Source organism: Canis aureus, chromosome 14, assembly GCF_053574225.1.
Source record: "Canis aureus isolate CA01 chromosome 14, VMU_Caureus_v.1.0, whole genome shotgun sequence".
NCBI classification, from domain to species: domain Eukaryota; kingdom Metazoa; phylum Chordata; class Mammalia; order Carnivora; family Canidae; genus Canis; species Canis aureus.
This window is the reverse complement of record NC_135624.1, coordinates 27184316-27211941: the sequence shown is the minus strand read 5'-3', so window position 1 is coordinate 27211941 and position 27626 is coordinate 27184316. Positions and strand designations below refer to the sequence as shown.

Below are 27626 nucleotides of genomic sequence, written 5' to 3'. Positions count from 1 at the left end.
CACCTTTACCACAGTCTAAGTATTTTGCATTTTCCAAGTGTATCCAAACTTCAGCAAGGCATTTGTTTACCCATATATTTAGCTAATTTGTGTGTGTGTGTGTGTGTGTGTGTGTGAAATTACCCATTATGTAAATAGCTTTGGTTTAGTAAACAGAATATGCTGGGATATGGTTAATGGAAAATTGTTTTGTGCAACTTGGAAAACAGAAGAATCATAAAAGAATCCTCCAGAGAGATGGTCTGATGAAGGTGTAGCCAATATATTTGCAAGTTTTTATTTTTAAGTAATAATCAGCCACTAATGCAGTAATGGCTCAGAGCAGAACATTGATTTATCCACAGTGAGGTGGGTTGTGTTTCCCTGCTACATTGCCAGCTGTCATTTTTGATATTAAGCTGCATTGCTTCAATCCAATATCTGTCAATCCAGCTTTCGAAGAAGAAGCTTCGAACAGTGTGGAGCTTTGTTATTTTCGTGGATGGGTAATGGAAGTATTTTTGTGCTTTGTCTGGTAGAAGCCATTTACCTTTTAGCTGAGCTGGAATCTAGCTTGTTATGATGCCCTGTGCAGTCAAATTCCTTAGCAAAATGGTAAAGCTCTTAAATTCTTTCTGAGAAGGCTCTTGGAGTTGGCTGTTGTTTCAGGTGTCCCTTGATGCCTCAGGCAGAACTTTACTTTGATCTATGCAAATCTCCCTCTTGTCTGGAAGTCCTGTCCCTGTGTTGAGAGGGAACAGCATTATTCAGTGTAAGTAGATCACAGTGGAACAAATCCCTGAAGAAACTTAAAAAACTTAAAAAAAAAAAAAACTGTCTAAAAGGTAAAATGAAAACCAAAATCTCACTATTGAGCTTTCCCTGACATCCTCTCTTCCCAAAAAAACAAAGCCACAAATGAAAGCTGGATATACAGATATCAATGAAGATTATTAGTTAAGCCTAAGTGGGAAATTCTTCAACCCATTCATTCACTTATTCATTCAACATGAATCAGCATGGACCCACTATAAATTGGGTATTTTGCTAGGTGCCAGAGAAGCGAGGTGACTATGGTGCAATTATGCAAGATGAAGTACAATTAGCAAGATGAAAAACACTTTTGGCCTTGTTTTCTCTATGAGAAAGAATCCTCCCTAAAGAAGCCTGTGTCTCTATTTAACAAACCCACCTTAAGCAATTGTTGTGTACAAGGAATGGTGCTAGACATTGAAAGTATCTGAATGGGATCCTCAAATCTTAATGAAGACACACATAATGTACAGATTTAGAGCTATCCTTCAAGGGGTTCCTAATCTATGGTAGACCAAATTCTAAGATGCCCACTTCCCTGGATATCCAGCCCTAATCCCCAGGAATGTGAAAGTGATGAAATATCACACTCATGATTTTGTTACATTTCATGGAAAAAGGTTTGTTTTATTTTTTTTTTCAGGTGTAGTTAAGGTTACTAATCAGTTGGCATTGAGTTAATCAAAATAATGACTCTACTGGTAGCCCTAATCTAATTACTTTAAAAGCAGAGTTTTCTTTCACTGGTAGTAGAAGAGGGAGGCAAGAGGGAGAGAATATGATATATGGAAGGTTATTAGGATGGAGGGGGCTACAGGGCAAGGTCCCAATATCAGCCTCAAGATGCTAAGAGTGGTAGCTTGCTGATAGTCAGCCTGAAAATGGGGACCTCAGTCCTATGACCAAATTGAATTTGGGGAATAACATGAATGAACTCTGGAGCCATTCTTTCCAAGAGTTACCAGATAGGAACCTAGTCCTGTGGACACCTTTCAATTTAGCTTTGTGAGATTCCCAAGCAAAGAACCCAGGTAAGTCTGCCTGGATTTCTGACCTCCAGGACTGTAACATTATAAATGGGTGTTGTTTTCAGTAGCTAAGTTTGTAGTCATTTATTACACAGCAATAAAATATATATATATAATTCTTGGTCATTCTGCATTTTTATAGACAATTTGTAATTATGATTTCTTAACACTTGAGTGGATGTTGAGTGACCTATGTAGTTCTTTATGATTGTTAATAAAATTACCTCCTTATATTTGTACAAACCTTTTCACAAAATACTTTCACATATAGCTTTCTTATTTGATTTTCACAGTTTGTGAAGAATTGTCAGCTCCGTGTTAATGATAAAGAAAATGAGCATGGGACATACTGCGACTTGCCAAATGATCATCCTAAGGGATAAGAGTGGGCTTTGAATCCAGGCGCTGGCACTCCCATTTTATTTACACTTACTCATCAGAAAATCAGTAGGTTACCACACATAGGTTATTTGTCTATCTTGTTTTTCTCTTCATTATTCCTAGGTCACCATCATCACTGTTGCCATTCTTCTCCTCCTGCTGCTTGTTTACTAAATACTCATTAACTAAATAATGGCAGTTAAAACATTTTTCAAAAAGCCAAGATAGTTATTGAGTATCTTTTATATGCGATGGCACTTGCTGTCCAAAATGTCAAACAAAATGACAAGTGTCCTCTTGTTTATATACATGGCATTGAGTTTGGAAAGTAGAGTCATCAAGGGGACATGCTTCCAAAGCATGTGAAATATATAAAACTAGAAATAGACTTCTTTTTCTGGAGTTAACTCACAAAATAAGACTATAGTGATTTTTTTATGTCCCTTCATAAGTTTTTGTTCAGTTTTATTCAACTACAATCGACATGAAATTGTATTAGTTAGTTGAAGGTGTACAAAATAATGATTCGATATATGTATCTATTGGGAAATGATTGCCACAGTAAGTTTACTTAACACTGGTAACATCTACATAATGTAATAATTCCAATATAGTTCAAATTTTTTTGTGATGAGAAATTATAATTTTTTATGATGAAAAATTGTAACTTTTTTAAGGTGAGGAGGGGCAAGAGGGAGAGGGAGAGGGAGAGAGAGAATCTTAAGCAGGCTCCATGCCCAGTGCAGAGCCCGACATGGGGCTCAATATCACAACCCTGAGATCATGACCTGAGCCAAAATAAGAGTTGGACACTAACCAACTGAGCCACCCAGGTGCCCCCAAATTGTAACTTTCTTCGTGATGGGAATTATAACATAGCTGTACTTTTTTCCTGTCATGAGAACTCTTAAGATGGATTCTCTTAGGAACTTTTTTTTTTTTTTTAGGAACTTTCAAACATACAGTGCAGCATTGTTATTTATAGTCAGCATACTCTACATCAGACCCCAGAATTTATTAATCTTATAACTGGAAGTTTGTACATTTTCATCACCTTCACCCATTTCCCACATTCCCACTCCACCCCTTATCTTGTCTCTGAAAATCACCAATCTGTTCTCTGTTTCTATGAGTTCCTATTTGTTTGTTTGTTTTAGATCCTACAGATGAGAGATCCTACCATATTTGTCATTCACTGTTAGATTTATTTCACTAAGCAGAGTGCTCTGAAGGTCCATCTATGTTGTCACAAATGACAGGATTTCCTTTCCTGTGGCTGAATAATATATACAATATGTATATCACATTTTCTTTATCCTTTCATCATCAATAGATCGGTTATTTCCATGTCTTGGCTATTCTGAGTAATGCTATGGTGAACATGGAGGTGCAGATATTTCTTTAAGGGAGTGATTTCAGGGTTTGTTTGTTTGTTTTATATATATAAATATAAATATAAATATAAATATAAATATAAATATAAATATAAATATATGTATATATTTCTGTATGATCTTGTCCTTTTCTTTGCACAAATGATTTACGGAGAGGTATTCCTATTTCCAGATTTTTCTTTCAGAAAAATGGTTAGGGCAATTTAATTTGTGCTGGAGAGACTGGAACTTGAGGGAACATAAGATGAGACTCCAGGCTGTAATCCTACCAGTTTCTTAGATCAGTAAACCTCCCAGCCCTCCTGCAACCCCAGCAAACTCTTGAGAGTGGTGAGACAGTGAGCAGGACATGGAAAAGCCAAGGAAACCTTCACTCCCATTCCCCAGCAAGATGCCTTTGCTCCTTTGAATCGGTCCAATGACCTGGGGAGCCTGTCCAACTGAGACTAAAGGCCAGACTACTCTCAGCAGAGGGTAGAGCTTCCACTACCCCAAGTGGTAGTCCCTTGTTCTATTCTTCCCTCTCTCTTCTAATATTTTTTTTTTTTCTTGAAGGATGTTTTTTGGTGGGAGGAAATTAAACTCCAAGAGTAAATTAAATCTGAAATGGGACTTAAGCAGCTATGTAGTTGTACCTGTTATCATCTAACCAAACAATTTGGAATTAATATAGAAGGGTATAACCCATTTCAGTGTCTGCTTCATTCTGTCCCTATAACAGTTGTTGCTATGAGAACGGAATCATGTGGGACACCCCCCCACACACACACCAAAGAATATCCCATGCCTAGACCATGCTCAAAGGATATCTGCTGGCAGTCCCAGGGAGGGACATTTTGTGACTAGGGTCTGCTTCAGAAGACCTGTTTAAGAGAGGCTTATGGGATACAATCTGTTGAGACTTCTCTTACAGTCAATTTTTCATGGCATGCCCACCATTTCACTTGGATTATGGCAATATCTGGGGTTGGTGAGGCCATTTGCCTTGCATGACCCTTGTTCAGCCATCACTTTGTGGATCATTGATAACAAACCACTATGTCACTGTCTGTAAGTCCGAGGATGGTCTTGGTGTGCAGCTCCTACAACTGTCCTGTTGAGCCAGATGGAAGGGACCTGGCGGGGGGGGGGGGGGGGGCGATAACCTTCATCCTAGCTGGTTGATAAGAAAAGCAAGGCTCAGTCCATAAGAGACTCCCAGTTATAGAAGGAATCAATGACAAACAAGGAGAGAGAGCCAAAGGACTCTCAGTGTTAGGTATGCATGGGATAAACACACACTACACACACATACACACACACACACAACTCCTAATCAAGAAAAAAAAATCCACTGTGCCTTTTTCTCTTCTATCAAGAATAGATTAAAAAAAATCAAAGTCCCATCTGTTCTGTGTCAACATTAGAGATTGTACATTGTGTTTCATCAAAGGCAGGTTTGCCACGGTAGTGGGGGTTATATTTTTGGAACGTGCTTAGAAACCCGGAGTAACTAAACAGAACTTGGCCCTCCAGGCCCTCTCCTGCTGCCTGTGTTTGTGTTCCTCTGGCAGTTGATGTTTTTAATTGATTTATCTGACCAGGAGGACCCTGGAAAAAGACAAGTAGGTGAAGGCAGCTGCCCGGGTTTCTGGAACAAACATAGGTAAGGACCCACAGCTCTCAGCACAACAGCATGGTTTGTTTGAGCAAATTTGTACTCTGAATTCACAACAGGAACCTCACCGGCCCCACAGCCTTGAGGGTTCATATTTGAGACAACTGGCTCGATCTGGCTGTGAGTGATGCTGGGGTAGAAATTCCATCCTGGAGCCCTTCTTGGGCTCTCCATCATCTCCCCCCTGAGGTCACCTTCTGCAGCTCAGCTCATCAGCACAGGCAGGTGTGCTCCTAATTGCCTGACTTCCAGGCCAGAGGAGAGAAAAGTAGGCGAAGCCATCTATAAACATGATGCTCTTGTTGCTTTTTCTCCCTGCCCCCACCAGTTTGCTCAATGTGGAGTTCATGCCACTCTGGTTACGCTGTGGATGGAACATGTCGCCATGTTCTGATGAAAGCAAAGCATCCCACTCACGCCCTCCAACACGTGTTGCTTTCTGCATGCACCTGCTGCCATCAGGGTGGAATTGATGAGATCCTGAAAAATATGTCAGTTTTTTCTTGGACTAGCTGTAGTGACAAAAGTCCTGAAGGAAATCTCTGTTCAAAGGAGAAGCTCTAAGCTCTAATGACTCCTTCAGTTGTATAGACAGAATGAACAAGCATATAGGAGGAGTAGCGGTGGTGGAGAGGGCACACCGTTGATGAAGATGCACCAGGGGTGTGCAAAACTGATCTCCAAGAAGGAAAAGGAGGGCCAGTTTGCATTACTAGTCCAAGGACAGAAAGAAGCCAGGAAAATATGAAGATGGGCCACAAAGGACAGGGTGGTCCAGCTGAAGCCCAGTGACAGAGATCAAAAAAAAAAAAAAAAAAAAAGAAATCCCCAGGAGAGGTAACCTAGATAGATAGATGGCCCAGTCTTGTGGAAGTACTCCGAGTGGAGCATGATAAGAGGCAGATGAGCTTGGCAAAGTAAGTGGCCAAGCTGGACCAAGGCACACTGTTTAGGCTATAGGTCCATACGGATAAGCTTGTTCAACCTGGGGATTCTCTATGCTCTGGTCAATAACCTAGATCAACAAGGTCATCTTAGGAGCAGTGGACATGCTCAAGTGTCCGGTTATGCAGGGCCGATCTGATAGAATGGCATGGCAGTGAGAAGAAATGATAGTTGACGGATCAACATGTTCTCTCCCCTTTTGCTATTTAGAAACAGAACCAACACCCTCCCCTCCCTTCCCCTGTAGATGGAATGAGTATGGTGATGAACTCCGACAACAACTGTTAGGCACAGCTCAGGTTTTGGTCTTTCTGTTAATAGGCTAAGTGGGTATTCTGGTGATTACTTGAAAAAATGAAAATCTCTCACCATATTTGGAAGTCACGTTGTTGAAGCAGGCATATTTTATATAGTTTTTACCTCACACACCCTGAGCTTGATAGAATTTATAGCTGAATTTTAAAAGTTATTTTAAGCATAAAACTCCATCTTTAGCATTTTCTAATTGTAATCTAATGTGTTCTACCCTCAAAACATTAGGAAAAGTATATTCTGAGATAATTCTGACCCCAAAGGAGTAGGTATGGAAAGTCTGACCACATCCTTCACAGACATTCCTGTGAGGATTGGATCCAAAACTCTAGCTTATAAGGAAAGAACATGCTGGTGCTGACCTAAGGCTGCTGCACTTCCGGGCTAAGAGAGACTCCTGCTGCAGACCCTCCCCCAGAGAGCGCAGTTCCCAGGGCAGAACCAACACCCAGGTTACTGAGAAGAAATCAATCCCTAAGGGGATTAAAGGGGGCCCAATTAAGTTTGCATTAGTGAAAGGGATTGAGCTTGAGTTTATATTAAATCAGGCCACCACTGGTAATGTGACTGGAATGGAATGGCCCTAGGTGCCTCATCACAGTGGGAAGGGAGGAGGGGGAGGGGAGGAGGGAGGAAGGATGGGAATGAAGAGCTAGAGTCTTCATGTCAGTGGTGACGGGTGGACTCTTGGTGTGTTCATGTTGCAACAAAGGCTTCAGGGCGAAGCAGTTTGGAAAAGGTTCTTCTTGGACTATAACTGGTACTTCAGGAGAAGAACAATGGCTTTTTATTATCATCATTATTATTTCCAATGTCTAATGCTTAATATTAAGTGTTTATTGAATGGAGGAAAGAGTGAATATTGATTATGCAGCCAGGAGGCCTGGATTTTAATCCATTCTCCACCATATTGATTTTTAGTCACCCTCTGTCATTGCTCCAATAGTGCGCCTTATACTTTTTATCTTCCTAAATCTTAATGATCTAATTTACATATCAGTCTCCTCAAAGGAGTCTGTGAGCTCTTTTAGGAGAAGGGTGCGTCTGTGTCTCACCAGCTCATTGTTTAGCAGGAGGCTGTGTTTGTCATAGCTTAAAGGTAAGAACCTAGGCTATGGAGCCAGACTTCTTGGGTTCACATCCTGACTCCACCCCTGCCTAGCTTTGTGAGTTCAGGCAAATTGCTTAACATCTCTGTGCTTGGAATAAAATTGGATAGCAATATCAACTACCTCATAGAGTTGTGTGAAAATTAAATGACAAACACTCTTAAAATGCTTGGGACAGGGGTGCCTGGGTGGCTCATTAGGTGTAGCATCTGCCTTCGGCTTAGGTCATGATCTCAGGGTCCTGGGATCCAGCCCCACATGGAAGGTCTCTGTTCAGAGGAGAATCTGCTTCTCCCTCTGCCCCCTTCTAGTCATGCTGTCTCTCTCATATAAATAAATACAATAAAAAAAAATGCTTGGGACAGTGATTCATGCTCAGCAAATATGAACAACTACTACTTTTCCTTATTTTCATTGTTGATTATATATAAACAACTCCATCTCACTGAACCTGTTTTCTTATCTATAATATAGGGACTGTAATATAAAAATAACAATAATAATCTGAAGGTTCTCAAGGACAGATGAGGCCGTGACTAAGAGCCAGAACATCTTTTTGAAAACCGTGAGGTATCTCAAAATTCTCTGGCACCATCATTTCTAGTATTAACTATAGCACAGCTAGAAGAAATGACTTGTTCAAAATTCCACAATATAAGTAAGGCAGATGAGCTGGAACATTCATGGTTCTTCCCTGAACTGCCAAAACACTGCTTAGATGTGATGCTCGCTGCTGAAGCCTCTGGGATTACTGTGCCTTTTTCAGTATTTACGTTAAGATATAGCCACAGGTCTTTCAGCAAAGCACTATGTTTTAATCAAAGCTGCCCTGGCTTTACTGTCCTCATCCTCAGTGCCCTCGCTCAAAGGTCTGGTAACTCTCAGAGCCGCCCTCTGATTTCTGAGATGCTATAGTCAACCCTTTAAGTGCAGGCTGGATGCTCTATGCATGGATTTTGCTAGGTGCTGTTGAGAATCCAGAGGAGGGAGAAAAAAGCCTATAGTAGGAGTTTGAACACATAGGATGGAGGTATAATATTTACTGCTAATGGATTATAGTGCCCACAAGCCCCCTTGACTATTTGCGATTCAGTTTCCATATCTATAAAATAAAAGCAATCGGATTATTCCCCAGATCTTTGCAGAGTCCATGCCCTTGATGTCACTTGTCCTGTGTTCCACTGGTACTTCTGTCATTCTCTTGCACCATTGATGTTGGTCAAGTTAACATCTCTCTTCAAACCATAGGAGCCTCACTTATCTAGGACTTTTTCTTGAAACATATAATTTTTGTGCTTCGAATACATCAGTCTCTGCACCAGGCATTGAAAATGCACATATATACCCTCACACGGGTATATACACTCACTAAAAAATTCTGGGGTTTACTTATTGTGAGCAAAGACCTATGGCTTAGCATTTTGCTATAACCTTTATAACAATTCTGAGGAAGGTATTTTTGTCCTCTTTTTTACAGATGGGTGAACGGAATTGAAGAGTAACCAATTTGTCCAATGGCACACCGCCAGTAAGTGGTACAAGCTAAGGTTTGAACCCTATGCATCTGACTCTGCCTGACCATGATGTTATAGTCAGTCACCTATAAAAGATAAAGAAAGCACCATATCTGCCCTAGACTAGCCTCTTTTATTTTTTATTAAGATTATTCACCTAGTGGACATGTGGGAGATATTGATTCATAGGGTGTCTAGGTTTGGGCCTGAGATGGGATACATGAGTTAGCTGGATTTGTAGCAGTTTGAAGAGTACCCCTGTTCAGAGGGAATGGTGCCTCTAAGTCCAACAGAAGCCTAAAGAATTCTCCTTTTTTTAAATTAAGGTTTTAAGCAATGGCATGGATGAGGGCACGAGTGGGGTAAATTCATTGTGACATGAATTTGGAAGGACTGGCAAATCAACCAAGTGATAGAATCATAGTGAGAAATGATGTGCCTGCTGAGTAATTTATATCACATTTTAAACCCAACATTGAATAGAGCTGTCCTTATCTCCATTTTATTGATGAGCAGACCCAAGCCTAGGGAAGTGACCATCCAAAGATGACACAGCCTATAAGTTGACTTTTTCCCCCAAACTCAACTATTTTGGAATATTATGTATTTATGGAAAGTGTACAAAGATAGCACCCAGCATCCCGGTATATACCTTATTGTCAATATCTTATATTTGCATTTGTCAAATTAAAAAACCCATATTAGTACATTATTATTAAACTAAGATCCAGCCCTTATCTTCTTTTGGTTATTTTTTTTCCATTAATGTTCTTACATTATGTTCCTAGGGCTGCCTTAACAAAATACTATGAACTAGATGACTTAAAGAAATAGGAATTTATTCTCTCACAGTTCTGGAAGCCAGAAGTCCAAGAGCAAAGGGTTCAGAGGGTGATGGTCTCTCAAAAATTTCTAGAGAGAGAAGTTTTTTTGCCTCTTCTAGTGTCTGGTGGTTGCTGGAAATCCACAGAATTCCTTGGTGTTGGGATCTGAATGTTTGTACTCCCTCTAAATTCTTATGTTGAAATCCTAATGCACAATGTGATTGTATTAGAGAGGTGGGGGCTTTGGAAATTAATGTCCTTATAAAAGAGACCCATGAGGGATCCCTGGGTGGCGCAGCGGTTTAGCGCCTGCCTTTGGCCCAGGGCGCGATCCTGGAGACCCGGGATCGAATCCCACGTCGGGCTCCCGGTGCATGGAGCCTGCTTCTCCCTCTGCCTGTGTCTCTGCCTCTCTCTCTCTCTCTCTCTCTCTGTGACTATCATAAATAAATAAAAAAAAAATTAAAAAAATAAAAAAATAAAAGAGACCCATGAGAGGTCTCTCATTCCTTCTATCGATGAGACTATGGCAAGAAATCTGTGATCGACTCACCTACCTAAGTGGGCACCCTGATCTTAGACTTCTAGCCTCCAGAACTGTGAGAAATAAATTTCGGTTGCTTCTAAGCCACCTAGGAGTTTTGTTATAACAGCCTGAATGGACTTGATACTTGGGTTGTAGACACATCACTTCAATCTTGGCCTCTGTTTTTACATGGCCTTCTCCCCTTTGTGTCTCCATGTGTAGCTTTCCTTCCTTTTATAAGGACACCAGTCATACTAGTTTTATGGCCATCCTAATCAAATATGACTGCATCTTGGGGCACCTGGGTGGCGTAGTTGGCTAAGAATTCAACTCTTGGTTTTGGCTCAAGTCATGGTCTCAGGGTTGTGAGATAGAGCCCCACATCAGGCTCTACACTGGGTGTGGAGTCTGCTTGAGATTCTCTCTCTCCTCCTCCCTCTGACCCTGCCCCTCCTTCCTTCACTCATTCTCTCTGTCTCTCAAATGAAGAAATAAATCTTTAAAAAAATGTGACTGTGTATTAACTTGATTACATCTGTAAAGAGCCTATCCCCCAAATAATGCCAAATTCTGAGGTACTGGGTAAACATAAATTTTGGAGAGGATGATTAGGGCACTATTCAATCCAGTATTGTCTTCTTTCTACTTCAGCATCCAATCAGGGTACCACAATGCATTATCTGTTGTGTCCCCTCATTCTCCTCTGGTCTATTGCAGTTTCTTAGTTTTCCCTTGTTTCTCATGACCTTGACAGTCTTCTTGAGGAGTACTGGCCAGATATCCTACAGAATGTCTGGGTTTGTCTGATTTTTTTTTTCTCATAATTAGCATGCTGGTTTTTGGAAAGAATACCATAGAAGTGGCAAGCCCTTGTGAGTTGACCTTTAAGCTCAGACTCGAGCTCAAGTTTTAGTTATAAAATCTGTAAGTATAAAGACAAAACATTCCTGAGAATCTGCTGTTGGCTTACTCGTTTATATCTCTTTTCAGGGGTGTGCATCGCACTGGACATATAATTGGGGGCTCAGTAATACCCAATAAATTGACTGATGCAGGATCTGCTGACTGCCCACCCACCTCAATTATCTTTCCTTAAACATGGAACTGCAGCTTTCCTGTTCACATATACATGACAAACCTATCCACATTGCTAATGTTAATTCATGTTTTTTGAGATTTCCCAATATATCAAATGCTGCTGCAAACACAGAGTTGGACAAGACCCCTGCTTGGTAGGCTGAATAATCCAAATGGCAGAAAAGCAGAGGTCATCTGCAGGAGCTGAGCTGTGTACAAAGATTCCTTAGCTTGTCATGGCCCAGATGAATTGATAGGAGGAAAAACAAGAATTTGTTCTTCACTTGCAAAGGGTAGATTATGTGGATTCAAATCCTCTCTTGAATATTAATGATAACCAAACAAAGGAAGCTCTCTTATTAAGCATACCTCAGCCTTCACTTCAATTTAGAACTGAAGGGAGAGTTTGTATTTATTAGTGGATTAAAATTCCAGAATTCTTGTCCTGTCATGTACTTGTTTGCTTGCTTATTTATTTATACATTCTACTCATATTCACTATTCACCCCAGAATTGGGCAGCCTGGTGCTCTATGGGATAGCTAGAAGAGCACATCATTTAGAATTAGCAGAACTTCTTATAAATCTCAGGTCTCTTAAATTACTAGCTGTGCCGAAAGCTAAGACTCAGTTTCCCCAGCTATAATATCACAATAACATATTCCTTTGTGGTACTATTTTTGCCTATGAAGCATTTACTCCTCCTTCCCTAGTGACAGCTCCTTGATCTGTCTCCAGGGCACTACCCACCAAACCCTACTGGATGCAGATTTGTTCCAGGCATCCTGACTCCTTAAGCTAGGGAGTGGACACATGCTTCAAGCCAGCCTCATTGTACACCATCTTGGGAATCTGAATTTCAAAGGGAGTTATAAGAGAAGAAGTGACTAGAGTGAATTCATTTTGGAAAAGGCATTTGGAGGAGGATCTCCATGGATTTCTGCTACCCAGATCCCTTAGAATGGCTTCTGTTTATTTTATTATCTTATTTTATTTTATTTTATTTTATTATTTTTTTTTATTTCATTCCATTTCATTATATTTTGCTCTTTTCTCATGCCAGCTTCATCATTTGGTTGCATTCTGTGAATCTTCTATCTTTCCCAGGATATACATATTTACTCTGCTTATGGAAGCCAGAGTTGGTCTCTGTTGCCCATGGCCAAGAACCATGGTGGACATTCCTTTAGCTTCTTCACAGCCCTACCCCATTCCAGGAGCTTGAGATAATTCCTTCCTCCTTTCAACTTCCACATTAATTTGTTTATTCATTCCTGAGAGCTTACATAACTTCTTTCCTTAACTCCCATTATTTTTGTATCAATCTTGTCTAGCCATGAAAGACACAGTCTAGCTATTGGATGTTTATGGGCTGAATTGCATTCTCTCAAAATTCATATGTTGAAATCCTAACCCCCAATACCTCAGAATGTGAAGGTGTTTGGAGATAAGATCTTTAAAGAGATGGTGAAGGTAAAATGAGGTCATTCAGGTGAGCCTTAATCCAATGTGACTTTTGTCTTTATAAGAAGAGGGGAGATTAGGACACAGACACACATAGAGGGAAGACCACATGAGGAGGACACTTGTGTCTAGAAGGAGGAGAAGAGTCGGTCATGTTTTGCTAGTGGAAAGCCCTCCACAGGAAACAGCTATCAGCAATGGGAAAGAGGTCCATCTCCTGACCAGGTAATGATTAAGAATAAGAGAAAAGTTGTTGAGAACAAAAAAAGAGATTCTATTTGTGGCTTGGGTAAGTCACCTCAACTCCCTAAACCTGTTTGCTTATCTCCAAAATAGGGATAACAACAATACCTGCATCTTCTAGCATTGTTGGGAGTTGCACATGAGAGATATGTATCCAGTCTACAGAAAGTTCTCTATCAGTCTAAAAATTCCTTGAGGGTAGGTATTCTGGTTATATTACTTACCCTTTTATTCCCACTTTCTGGGGATATGTGGTAGACATTCTGCTTCTATTTTGGATAAGTAAATGGCAGCTGTTCTTAAGGGGAGGGGGAGGAGATAGATGGACAGCTACTCTGAGCTAGGATTGCTGTCTGTGGTTTTATTTACTAGCCCAAGGCTAGTGCAGGGAAGAGCAGAGGATGATTTAAGGGTCAGGATGGAGAATACACCAAAAATGATGACAGAGGAAAAAAAATAATCTACTTTTCTAAATCTGGACTTCCTGCTTAGGTATTCAACTCTTGAGTGAATGAGAACTTACAAACTCATTACATTGAACTAGTTGTGAATGGTGGAGTGTGTCTATGGGATTGGAGTTGGGGGAGCAGTAATGAAGTTACCTTCCTACCTGGTCTACCCCCACCCCTCTGCATGGTGTACACTGCAGCCCATCTGCAACATCATGGACATGAAGACATAGCTCTATGTGTATAGTTCCTATTCATTGTCTCTCTGTTTCCTGTGGGGCAAAAGTAGAGTCCTTATGCCCACATATAAAACCTCTGTGTCAGGCTCCCTGCGCATTTGTTTATCTCACTTCCTCCCCTGGCTCCTGCCCCCAGAACCAGAACACTATTTGCTTAGCCTCCAGCCCATTCGCATAACTCGTATTCTCCCTGGATTTCTCTTTTTCCATGTGTCTGTCTGGCAAATGCCTGTTCAGCTCCAGCATCACCTGCTTAGATACAGAAGAGTCAAGGCAGATCCCATGAACCCCTGCCCCAAAGCCCTATTGCACCAAGAGAATAATCAGAGCTTTCTACCCTGGCCTCCCACATTGAGCCTTGAGCTCCTCTAGAGCAGGCTCTGTGGTCTTCATCTTGATGCCCATGGGTTTCAACAAATCTGATGAAAGAATGAGCGAGTGTTTCTCAGCTTCCATTTACTGAAGACTTACTATGTGTCAGGCACCCTGCCTGACAATTTCCATCTCCTGATATGAGGAAAGGAAAAGTGAGAAATGTTGTGCCCAAGATTGCGAATCTGAGAAACCACCAAGGAGCCGACACCGATGCAAGCACACGAGGTTTTATTAGCAAGCTCGAGCTTGGGTCCAAGTGTACCCGACACAGCGGAGCAGGGACTTGGACCCCGAAGTGGGTTACAGCTGGGTTTTTTATAGGCTGGTCTAGGGGATTTCCAGAAGGGATGGAAGAATTCTAAGATGGCACTTTCTACCACAGGTGTGGGCTCTGTTGTCTTTCTGATATGGGATTCTCTGCCGAGGGCAATTCTGAGCTCTGTTGTCTTTCTGATATGAGATTACCTGCTGAGTACATTGAGGACATTCTGCAGTTTTTCCCATAAAATTCAGCTCTTATTCACAGGGGCCTAAGATGGCTGTACTTGTGCTAATGCTAAACTTTAGGTGGGATGGCCTTAATTTTTCTCGGCCTCCATAAGAAAGGCTAAGTAATTCCCCTAAAAGCTTCCAGTGATGCAGCAGGAGGTGGGGTCTAGGGCTCAGGACTCTTCTGCTGACTTGGTCATGTGTCTCCTGAGCATTCACCTAATGAGCACCTACTATTTAGTAAACTACGATTTTCAGTATCAGTCACTGTGAAGTTTGCTGGTTCTAGCATAAGACTTTTTAAAACATCTTTTTAAATAACAGGACCCATGGAGGAGGGGTAATATATTTTATTCTGCAAAATCAGAAGCCCCAGTCCAAGGCAGCAAAGAGGAAGGAGAGATAAACTCTTCTGATAGGCATTCAGTGATAAGAAGGTTTCTCTGCCTTCAGTGGGAAAAAAGTGGGTCTGACATTCCCAGAAAGGCTCTCAGTACTAAAAAAGGAAGCACTTTGACTCTGGAAATCTGGAATGTGTCCATGAGGTGAGCTGCTGGGTGTTTCTGATGCTAATTGCCCACTTTTCCATGTCCCAGAACCCAAATTTTTTAAGTCAGTGGGGAATTTTATTCTAAACACTCTTCCCACCTACAAATACATTTTTGACCATAGCAAGCAATGGACAGTAGCACCATTATCCCAAATTCACTCCCACCCTACTCTGCACAGAGCGATGCCCTCGTCTGGAGCCCCTCTCCCACCCCCTAGCTAACTGCTCGTGTCTCTGAATGGCATCTGTTTTACAACTAACACTGTTTCACTGTTGATGAAACATCTTTGGCCTACATCTGTGCATCCTTGGCATTCAGGGCATCAATTGGTAACCCCTTTTTTTTTAGTGATAATAACTAATGATGCGTCTCACAGTCCAAGGACTCTTAGACTTGTCAAGTTCTGTGTGGGCTCAACCCAGCGCATATCCAGGTCCTATAGGGGAAATGAAGGAAGCATCTGGAATTCCTGCTTCTCTAGAAGTTATGTTTCTGCATCTAACAAAGCTGTGGGAATGGAAGTTGATATAACAAGCTGGTGAGAAGCAAAATGCCACATCACCACCTGGTCGTTTCACTTACTAGAGATGAGATGTTCCTCTCAGCCCTTTCCCTGGACTGTTCTGTGTAGAGTTAGGAATGGCTCCAAGGTGCCCCAAGAAAAGATCAACAACAGCAAAAGGCTGATCTTGAGGCATCAAGACAAGAGTATGTTTACATTGTGTATTCTCAGTTTAAAATCCAAAGGAAGACTTTTTCTGTTTCTGAAAAATATCCTTCAAATTAGCATTTCCAGCAAATAGATTTGTCTGTAACCTTGGCAAGTTCTCATTTACCTATGGAGAGTGCTCCATACTTCAAAAAATGCTGACTAGGAGTTGAATCATGGTATGTGCATTGTTTCTTCTTTCAAGAGATTTGTTTAATATTTTGAGGAAAGCATACAAGACAGTTTCCCACTCTCTGAAACCTTTCATTCTTAACAGACCCTGAAGAACTGATCACTTTTGCCTCTGGAAGCACAGTAAGGGGCGTGTGTGTGTGTGTGTGTGTGTGTATGATTTGTATGGCGTTATGCCAATGTGTAAATACGTATATAAGTTCATTGAGTCCTCAAACAACCCTTTCTGTGTTATTGTGCATGAGGCCTTGGACATTCTGTTTCCCTGTCCTCTTAAGTGTGTCTGTTTCAATACTTCTCTGTCCACAGTGACACTACTGACCAGCTGGTACATGTGAGATGTCTAGGTTAGGTGCGGCATCTTAGCTTTATTCACCTGGAGGTTCTACCCAATGGGCAGAGGAGAGGAGGTGCAGCATGAGGCCTGGGCTTTAGGGCCAGTTCCTTCAGGGATTTATCACTGGTGCTGAGCAGATTTAAGCTTTACCCATCCAGTCCTTTAACATATAAACAAGGAACCACGCTAGATGCGGAGACTCCTTTTTTACATCTGTGAAATCTGAAAGGTGTGGTGTGCCCTTTCCAATCCAGGGCTATTGCCAGGAATAAATGTAGAAACCCTTTAAGAAGATAAAGAATGTCAGACGCAAGGCATTTTAATAATTATCAAAGCTTTAAACACACATAAAAAGGGTGCATTACAACATCAAATACTAAACTATGCTCTACTGCCAATTAATAATGCTGGGCCAATTCTGACATGTGATACAATTATCTCCCCCTCTAATTTGTCCATTTTGCTGTCATTAGAGTAATCTCCCTTTTAAGGCAGAAGCCTGTAATGGACTCCACTTTGCCTATTTGAGTCAGTTCTAACTATGACAAAAACCACACCTGGTCTTTCTTTCTTTCTTTCCTTCCTTCCTTCTTTCTTTCTTTCTTTCTTTCTTTCTTTCTTTCTTTTTATTTGAGAGAGAGAGAGAGCAAGCACAAGCAGGAAGACCAGCAGAGAGAGAATCAGGCTCCCACCAATCAGGGAGTCCAACGTGGGACTCCATCCCAGGACCCTGAGATCATGACCCAAGCCAAAGACAGACAGAATCCTAACCGACTGAGCCACCCAGGTGCTCCCACACTTGGTCTTGAATGAGGACCTACTCTGTACCTGACACTATGCTGGTTGCCTTGGCTTAAAGCATAGCAACACCTCTTGGTATAATCTCAACCAAGTTACTTACCCTCCGTGATCCTCAGTTTTCTCATCTGTCAATTGGGGATAGCATTTATATCTGCAGGCCTGCTGCATTCAGGTGTGTGAGTCCTACAGCGCTCAGAGCACCCAATCTAAGGAAACACCATTCACCTCATCAACATGAGAGACTGGTGTAGTTATTCCCCGAAATTCTACTGGTGTGGTTTCCCAGCAGATGCCAACAGAGTGTCTTGTTCTAACAAAATAGTTTATTATGACAATTTTCCAACAGATGGGAGTAAAATAAAGGGAGGCTTTTACTGCTTTATACATAAGCTCCAAAGAGACAAGGATTAACCCCAAGTACCTAACTCGAGGGTCGTTATGAGCACTGATTGCATAAATATATAAAAAGCACAAAGAACAGTGTTAGAAAAACGTAGGAAGAATCCATAAGTGGCAGTAATTATAAATTATCTGCATCCTCTGGAGTAATCACCTTTATTCCTCATTATAGCCTCAAAAGGCAATACTATTTCAAACACTGTTTTACAAATAAAATTAGTGTGGAGAGATTGAATAATAGCTTAAATGTCAGCAAGATAGTGAGTGGGTGAATTTGGGATCTGAACTGAGGCCTATCTGCTTGAGTCTGAGCCACTAACTATTGTAAGAGCTTTTTCTGTGTGTGCCAAGGTAAACCCTGCCCCACCATCTGCCTGAGGTAGGGTCCCTCTCATGATGTCCTCATCTCTACGCATCATGTGGTTGGCAGTGTAGCCAGGGTCATCCTGCATTGCTTCTTGGAGTTTCAGCCTAATTTGTTCTCTGCCACAGTAACCTAGCCTAGGTGTTAAGGCTTATTATTAAACCGCCTTATAAACCTGTATTAAGGTTACCACTCCTTGCAACTGGTCCTTATTTTACAGAATTAAATTCCAAGTTTGATCATAGCTTGCAAGTCTTAAAGTGTCTGACGTCTCAGTACCTTGTCAGTCAAGTCCCTTCTCTTTTCTTTTCTTTGCTGTTTTTATCTTCTTCAGGCCAATGTATCTGTTTATTGTTTGTCTCCTCCCCACTGGCATGTAAGCTCTATGAGTGTGGAGAGCTCTTCTGTTTGCTTACTGCCTTACTGCTCATACTTGGATTAGTGAGCCTGCCTATATTAGTCTTCTAGGGCTTTCGTAACAAAATATCACAGATTGGGTGGCTTAAACAATAAAAATATATTTTCTTATAGTTCTGGAGGCTAGAAATCCAAGATCAATATGCTGTCAGGTCAAGGTTGACGTCTGATAGAATCACTCTTTCTGTCTTGTAGACAGCCACTTTCTGGATATGTCCTCACATGGCCTTTCTTCTGTGTGTGTAGACAGAGGGAGAGACTGAGATATCTCTTGTGTCTCCTCTTTTTAGAAGGACACCAACCCTTTTGGATTAAGACTCCACCCTTATGATCATACTTAACCTTTATTATCTCATTATAGGCCCTACTTCCAAATACAGTCACATTGAAGGTTAGGGCTTCAGTTATCTGAGTTTGGAAGGAGGAACAATCCAGTCCATAACACTGACACATGGCAGGTTCTCAATATTTGTGGAGCTGGACTGCATTCTTTTCATCCTCTTCTGTATTATACCTTCTGTACTGTTTTTAAACACTTCTGTTATTCATAAATCTCTACATATTGACTTAATGATTTCTCCTACTCTATAACATGATGGAATTCTTGAAATACTGAGGGAACTTCATTCCAGGTGTCCTTGGACCAACCACCCTAGGCTTCTGGGGAGGAGCAAGTACATCATTCCAAAGTATATACTGAGACATTAATGCCCAACTCACTATCAGAAATGTCACCAGAAATGTTGAGCACGAGAGGGATGAGAATACCATGCAATTTATATTTAGTAGAAGGAGCACTCGAGGGGAGTTTGTTGAGCAAGCGTATGTGCATTTGGGAATAGGTGTGTATTTATGGGTGAAAGTGGTGATTCCCCCACATAGGTTGAGAATATAGAGGTAAAAAAATCTAATATCAGAAATTTCATATGTTTCGATTTGATGTGTGTGGTTTGACTTATGTGTAGGTGGCCTAAGTGTGGCTGTGTGGACTTCTGTAGAGATGAGTCTGTATGTGTTGAGGAGTGTGGGTTGTATGGATAGAATGTATACTTGTATATGTTCAGGAAAGAGGGCATGCATGTGGATGGCAGGTTGTAAGTCTATGCGGTAGGAGAATCAGGAAGGCTTCCTGGCAGAGTCGATGTTGAAGCTTTAAGTGAAAGGACAAATAGAGTTATCTAGATGCACTAGCAAAAAGGGTAGAGAAGCTGCTTCCACCAAGAGAACTGGGATCCCACTGATGACCAGGGATAAATGTATACATTATCAAAAAAAAAAAAAGATGTATACATTATCATGACTAGATTATAAAGAGATGGGGAGCTGGGAAAGTCAGGGGAGTGGCCTCAGAGGAGAAAAATAGCAGAGGATAGAGGGGCCTGTGAGCCACAGCAAGGAACTTGGGCTTTGTCCAAAAGGAGAGAAGACCAGGGATCATTCACAGATTTTGTCTTTCTTTTTTTTAATTTTTATTTATTTATGATAGAGAGAGAGAGAGAGAGGCAGAGACATAGGCAGAGGGAGAAGCAGGCTCCATGCACTGGGAGCCGACGTGGGATTCGATCCCGGGTCTCCAGGATCGCGCCGTGGGCCAAAGGCAGTCGCCAAACCGCTGCACCACCCAGGGATCCCCTAAACCGCTGCGCCACCCAGGGATCCCCACAGATTTTGTATGAAGTCTACTTAGCAGGTTTTGGTTGTTGCAGAATAAAGACTACAAGATGGAAGCAGGAGGACATGGTAAAATTATATTAGGTTTCAAGAGAATGTTTGCCCTAGGCTAATAGTAGCCTTCACCTTTCCTTGGTAGTGTCCCCTGATCCAAAACAGGTGGGGTCCAAGTGGAGAGAAGCAGGAACCAGCAGACCACTGTTCAATCTGAAGGTTCTCAGGGAGTTCTTTTGAGCTGTGGAGGAAGAGAATCCCCCATTTGAGGGGTCTACAGTGAGGTCCATAGGTTTTGTACTCATGGCTCCTCTCCCTCACCAATCCGCTGCGTGAAGTGCATGTCCCGTGCTTATAGAGGGGGTGGAACGAGGGCTTCCCATTCTGTTTCGGATAATTGCCATTAATTTGTTCCCTGTAAATAATGGAAAAAATGAATTTGAACAGAGGCCCAGCAGCTGGAGCACATCAAAAAGGCAGGATGAGATGGGGAAAGGAAAAAAGAGGTGGGTAGAGGCAGGAGGAGGACAGAAGGAAGAAGAAAGGAGAGTGAGGGAGATAAATGGAGGGTAAGGGGTGGAGGAAGAGGAGGACTGCATACCAGAAATTACGTGCATCCATGCAGCCAGGGGACAGCGGAGACCTGAGAGAAAGGCAGGAGGTGGGGGATCTACCTCAGGGAACTCAGGTTGTTTGAATTTGTCTATATAGACCTGTTAGGACAGTCTATGAAAAACTTAGACTAGAACCAGTTCAAAGGGAATTGAGTGCCTCTCCATTACCTGGCTAATTTTTCTTCCATTTTATCCTGAGCTAGAGCCCTGGGGTACCACCTCCCTCTATCTGAACACAACCTGATTTCACAGCCCCTGGGCCCGCAATGTGGTGGCTCCGGTATTTTTTTCATGGGTTTTCCATCTGCTCCAACCATCACAAATCCAATTTCATATTCGGCATAAAGCAAATCAGTTTCAAGAAATATCTTGTCATCATCCAAATCAAAATGCCACATTCAAAATGCTTGATGCCAACTACAAATTGTCAGAAAGGGTTGAAGAAAGTGGAAAAGAGTTTTGCTCTAGACAGGAGGGGTGAAAAGCATACATTCTAATGTTACATAGTGGCTCTGAAGTGTCTAAATCATTCACATGAAGCTGGAATTATTATTATTTTTTTTAAAAAGCTTGGCCAATCTGTTCTGCTACTACGAGTTTTCCTCCAGCACCCACCCACTGTGTTCTGGAAGCTTCTAACAGCAAGGACTACTTCTGAATGTGAGCAAATCCGTTTATTTTGAGTATCTGAAAAAGTGAACCCTATTTGGCCACAATTACTTGGGCTGTTCCAGAAGCTCTACTGGGGCCTAGGGAGACAGGATGCCTTCTCTCCAACCTTGGACCTTTCAATCATCAAATCTTTATGAAGTAACCCTGCAGCTCTCTGCAGAGGTGGCCTTATCACTAATAAAAGAAGACCTAGAAGTGGGAACTAGTGGTCAGCACATAGTCCCTTCATGCACATCTATGCTCCATCCTGAGCTGCCTTAAATGCCCATAGTTTCATTAATAGAATTATTTAAAACCTTAGGGACATGACTGGGGTGAAAGTCTATATCATAATATTACCAAATAGTTTGTCTTGTTTCCTATGATGTACCCCAGGAAGAGGAACTGGCAAGTTTTGAAAAAAGAAAAAAATGAAAGAGTTAAAAAAAGAAGAGAAATACTGGAAAACTCCATGGATGTTTGGCTCCATTCCTTTATGACGGCCACTCCCATTGCTTTTGAATTCCTTCCTTCTTGATCATTTAGTGAACTCACTCAAGCTCTAGAAGGTTCAAAGCTATATTCCAATATAGTTCAGACTATAACTGGTGCTTGGGAGATGTTCGCTAAATGTCTGCCGAAAGAATGAACGTACGATGCAAACATCCCTTGTTTTACTTTTACCAATTCTCTATGTCACCCTTTATGGTTGAGATATACATCTTACCCTTCCTTGTTGTGATAAAACAATCTTTTATCATGTGAATTCCTCAAATGTAGAAATTTTCTGCTTTTGTTTTCTGGTCTGAGCAACTTAACAGTGTCAGCATTTGGTTGATGTTGGGTAAATTGTGAATGAATAAGTGAATAATATTTGAGCAACCTGGTGGTAGCATGAGGATGCTGGATCTGGGTGATAAGGGATTAGATCAGTCAAAGAAACTGGAAGACCTCCAAAATTCATATTCATCCTTAGCCAAAGAGCTAGAAATGGGGTGCAGAGTGACCACCAAACAGCCTAGGCAGGACCAGTGAGTGCTACTAGGGGCCCCTTGTCCTTACTTACCCAAGCTCTGAAGCACCAGGCTCCAGGCATACACAGTTGGAGGTTTCACACTGGGAATTAAGGCAGATAGACTTCCTAGGTGGTGTGACTGAAGGACACCAAATTCTTCTCCTGTCCAAAAATCTTTCCCCACTCAGCACTTGCAGGAAGAAAATGTCCACAGAGCCTCTCTCATGTGGGAGAAACAGATTCACATTTTGGTGCTTTTAGCAGCTACCATAATGACCATTGGCTTTATTGATTATGTTCTCAGCAGCCAGTAGGTTGGACATTTCCAATGAAGGGAGAACCAAATCTGTAGAACTCAGAGTTCATTCCATAGATTCATTAACCAACTCCTTCAAAAAACTCATTGCATGTCATCTGAATGCCAGACACTATACTAAGTGCTTGGAATATAGTTGTAATCAAAATAAATGTGCTCCCTGTCCTCTAGGATTATAGGCAAGAAGCTTAGAAATTTGTAAATTCTAATGAGTATAAATCAAGTGTAGAGCTTGTTAAAATAAAGATATCAAAGTCTCATACCCCCTCCCCCATTTTTTTTCTTATCACTTAAATCTGAGCATCTGCATTACTTTCTTTTTTTTTTTTTTTAAGATGCATTTATTTATTTGATAAAGAGAGTGGACATGTGCACTCAGTGGGGAGGGGCAGAAGGAGAGAGATAATCTTAAACAGACTCTCTGCTAAGCATCTGAGCCTGATGGAGGGCTCAGTCTCCCAACCCTGAAATCATGACCTGAGACAAAAATCAAGATTTGGAGGCTTAACCAACTGAGTCACCTAAACGCCCCTGGGCATCTACATTTCTAACAGGCTTCCCAGCTGATTGGGATTGCCCAAAAATGTGCCCCAGGATCACATGTTTAAAAACACTGACCCAGAAGGGAGGACTTCTTGTGAAAAGGAAGTGGGGGAAAGAGAAAAAAAGCCCCGAGACAGACACAGAGATGAAATTTAGTCTGAGCATTTCTGCAGTTGTGTATTTCAACCCCATCGTTACATAGATGTGAGGTCTTAAGATGGGGTGTTATTTTCCCAAAGTGACAAAGATGATGGAGTGAGGAGCAGACCTCTAGCCTTCTGGCTCTTTCTCTTATACGTTCCTCCTCCCCTTCACTTATTCCTTAAGTGTGTCCAAAATAATCACTAAGGCACATTGTTGAAAGGAGTGGTATGATGTGTGGATGATCACACAAACTTCTATGGAGCTTGAGAAGGACGGAGGACTGGACATAAATGGTTTCGTTAAAATCTACTTTGGGAATAATAATAAAACAGTGTTACTATCTCTCAAAATTTCAGTCAATGATGCTCACTGTCTCACTGGGTTCTTTTTTTTTTCCTCCACTGGGTTCTTCCAGCCTCTACCCGGGAAGTAGCACTTTAATGTTGCAGAGAGCGATTGCTTAAGGTATCAGGCATCAGCCTGCCAAGCTACTCACAAGTCATCACTGCACCAAGCTGGGGAAATAGGGTTATGGGGATGTCCACTGCGCATTAGGGCATGTGGAGAGAAATGAGACCACTTGTGAGCAATCCTTCTCAGGGTGTGGGATTTTATCTGGATCAAGCCTTTGCGGTGGACTTTCCTTTGGGCACTGAATAATAAAATGTCAGGATTTGAAAATGGCAGAGACTATGCTCCCAACATGTACTCTCGAGTGCCTGTTAAGTCTAGAGTGTGAAAACACAGCCATGCTCATTCATTCAGATGTTGTCAATGTCTACCTTCATGCTATAACCCCAAAACTGAGTCAGTGCAACAGATACTGTATGGCTCTTGAATCCTTAAGTATTTCCTGTCTCGTCATTTACAGAAAAGTTTTTCCCAACTCCTGTGCTAGAGAGTTCCAGGTAGCATATCAATTTGTCATTTTATTCTTAGATAATTTTTACCCTATAAAAAGTGTTTAATACCGTTATCTTTTCAGTGCTGCTCGGTGATGATCATTTTAATCACGAATGCAGTGAGAGGGAGGCATGAATTTATCTTTCCAGTTCATGATAGATTGGAATATTATATTACAAGCATTTGGTCTGGCACTGTTTATCTCTGCAGGAAGGATGGGAGGATGGGAAAATGTTTCTATAAGCCGAGAGCTCCTCGGTGCCTTCTTTACCATTTGTTGCTCTTTGTTTAACTGACCTTAATTTAAACCTTTGTGCTTTCTCACTTAGACCATACAGTAGCTTCCCAATTCCTTTCTCTTATCAGCTTTGGTCTCTACATTTCATTTCCATGCTGATACCAGAATGATCTACCTAAAACACAACTCTGATTGTAGTCGTCTCTTGCCTAGATCCATTCAGTACTTACTAATTGGCCTGAGAACCTGGGTACAATTTTTTAGTGGGGCACATCGATTTTCCACACTTTGTCCTTACTTCCCCCTGTAACCTCATCTCCTCCTTCCATATAAGTACTGCATGCTAACCAATTGTGCCCTGGAGCACCTTCGTCTCCTCCCTCTGTTCCTCCACCCACCCTCCACAACCTTCCCTTCCTCTATTTATGTAGCATTGGATTATTCTCAGCCCTATCGTAATTATTTCTGCTATCGAAAGTGGAGAGGTTTTTTTCCCTGCCTTATCTGACATGATAACTCTTAGAGTTATACTTTATGTTTCTATGTCAAATTAGCAATAATTACAGTAGTAAAAATAATAATAGCATTTATTGAATCTTTTGATATGATGACACCTTGAAGAATACCTAGCATATTTAGGTTGTCAATATCTCAAAATAAAGTCATCTTGACAGATAGTCTTCTCATTTTATAAGTGAGAAATGTGAGGTTCAGAGAAGTTGTATAATGTACCCAAAGTCACAGAGTTGGCAAATGACAGAACCAGAAGGAGAACTTTAGTTTCTCTAACTTTGGAATTCAAGCTTTTGCCACAAATCCTGAACCTGTCCCCTGATGAGTACACCCTCCTTGCATTGGTGGACTGATGAATTCAACAATGGCTTTCACCCTTGCAGAGTGGACTGTGGGTATGAGAGAGAGAAGGACAGCCCTGGTTTGTGGTGTTTTCCACTTTCGGTGGAGTAAATACTACAGTGGCAAATTTCAGGCTACAAACGTGACATCGCCAAATGCAAAGCTGGGAAGAGATGCTCAGTAGTGCACCATTGTATAGAGTCTCCATCACACAGATGCAGTAGATGCAAAGGAACTCAAGGACACAGATAGTACTAAAGTATAGAAAAATAATTAGGAAGTGATGTTTAGAATACTGATAAAACCTTTGTTTTTTAGTACGATTTATTAGATTTTAAGCTGATGTAATTTAAAACAGCTGTATTTAACCATCGGCTCGTGAAATTCCTGAAGATTTAACAATCGGCTTTCCTGATCTGGTACAAGCCATCTCCAGCTTCTATGGGAAGTAAAATTGCAGACATATAAATGCTATTACAATTACAAAATGAAATGTGAACATTCTGTGACAAGTCTGGAGATTAGGAACAAAGGAAAACTGAGTTACAATTTCAAAAGCTGCTTCCCATATAAAATGAGTTTAGGGTCAGTTCAACAATGGGATTCTTTGGTATTTTTAAGAGGGTTTTAAAAAGTCTCTGAATATTTCTTTATTTTTTTTTTAGATAGAACTGACATAGAGTACTGCAGAACTTTAAGGTATACAGCATAATGACGTGACTTACATATATTGTGAAATGATGACCATAGTGAGTTAACATCCATCATCTCATATAGAGAAAGAAAAGGAAAAAGAGAAAAAAAATGCTTCTTTTCCAGTGATGAGAACTCTTAGGTCTACGCTCTCAACGACTTTCAAATATACCCCACAGGAGTGTTAATCATAGCTGTCATGTTGTACTTACATTCCTGGTACTTCTTTATCTTACAATTGGAAGTTTGTATCTTTGGACCATTCATCCAAATCCCCCCACCCCCCAAAAAATCTTCCTCTGTTGGGGCTGGTAGTCCTCTTCAACTGATCGAGTGTGCAGCTTCCAGAGGGATGCACAAGGAGCAGTGAGGGAGGAAGGGGACACCAGCCTAGTCAGGCAGATCAACCAAATCAATACTAGTTATCAATGGGGTGACAGGTGTCACAGCCAGGTCACCCTCACATCTTATGCATCCCTATGTTTGTTGCGGCATTATTTACAATAGCCAAATTATGGAAGCAGCTGAAGTGTCCATTGACTGATGAATGGATAAAGAAGATACAGTGTGTGTATGTATATATATATATATACATTATATATATATATATATATATATAATGGAATATTACTCAGTCTTAAAAAAGGAATGAAATCTTGCCATTTGCAACAACATGGAGAGAACTAGAAAGTATAATGTTAAGCAGAATAATTCAGAAAAAGACAAATACCATATGATCTCACTCATGTGGAATTTAAGAAACAAAAAAGTGAACAAAGGGGGAAAAAAGTGACAGAGAGAGAGAGAGAGAGAGGCAAACCAAGAAACAGACTTCACTATAGAGAACAAACTGATGGTTACGAGAGGGAAGTGGGTGGGAGCTATAGATGAGGGGATTCAGGAGTGCACTTGTTGGAATGAGCACTGGGTGTTCTATAGAAGTGTTGAATCACTACTTTGTAGATCTGAAACTAATACTGTTAACTGGAATTTAAATAAAATCTTAAAAAAATACAAACAAATATGAGCTACCATTTTTTTTTTATGATCAGATTTGTAAACATTGAAACAATGGCAGCAGTGCAAGGAAAGAATGCTGTCACGGAAACTTTTATACCAGAGGTGAAAGAGTGAATTGTGAAACCTTTGGTGAAACTGGTTTGACCACTTGCATTAACAATCTAAAACACACATAGATATTTATCCCAGAGTTATTTATGTTTGCAAGCAATGAAAACAACCAACATGTACAATAATAAGGGTGTATATAGATTATTTCAAATGTTTACATGTTTTACATTTTTTATATCTAGTAGAACATCATGCCAATTTTAGAGCACTTTAACAAAAATTTAAAAATATAGATAGGGCTGCCTGGGTGGCTCAGTGTGTTGAGCATCCA

The 27626-nt window shown here is 41.0% G+C and overlaps 1 long non-coding RNA gene across 4 annotated transcripts in view; it reads left to right on the top strand.

The window, feature by feature from the left end:
* The first annotated feature begins 4327 nt into the window (after window positions 1-4327).
* Window positions 4328-27626, top strand: part of LOC144283308 (uncharacterized) — a 62458-nt gene continuing 39159 nt past the window's right edge. Inside the window, exons 1-6 of one of the 4 annotated variants that reach the window (XR_013351765.1) lie at window positions 4329-4645; window positions 5179-5240; window positions 9096-9146; window positions 13088-13247; window positions 13359-13463; window positions 14191-15068. This is a non-coding gene — a long non-coding RNA (uncharacterized LOC144283308). Of the gene's footprint in view, window positions 4646-5178; window positions 5241-9095; window positions 9147-13087; window positions 13248-13358; window positions 13464-14190; window positions 15069-27626 lie in introns of those variants that run through there. The other 3 variants (XR_013351767.1, XR_013351764.1, XR_013351766.1) reach the window with 3 other exon arrangements.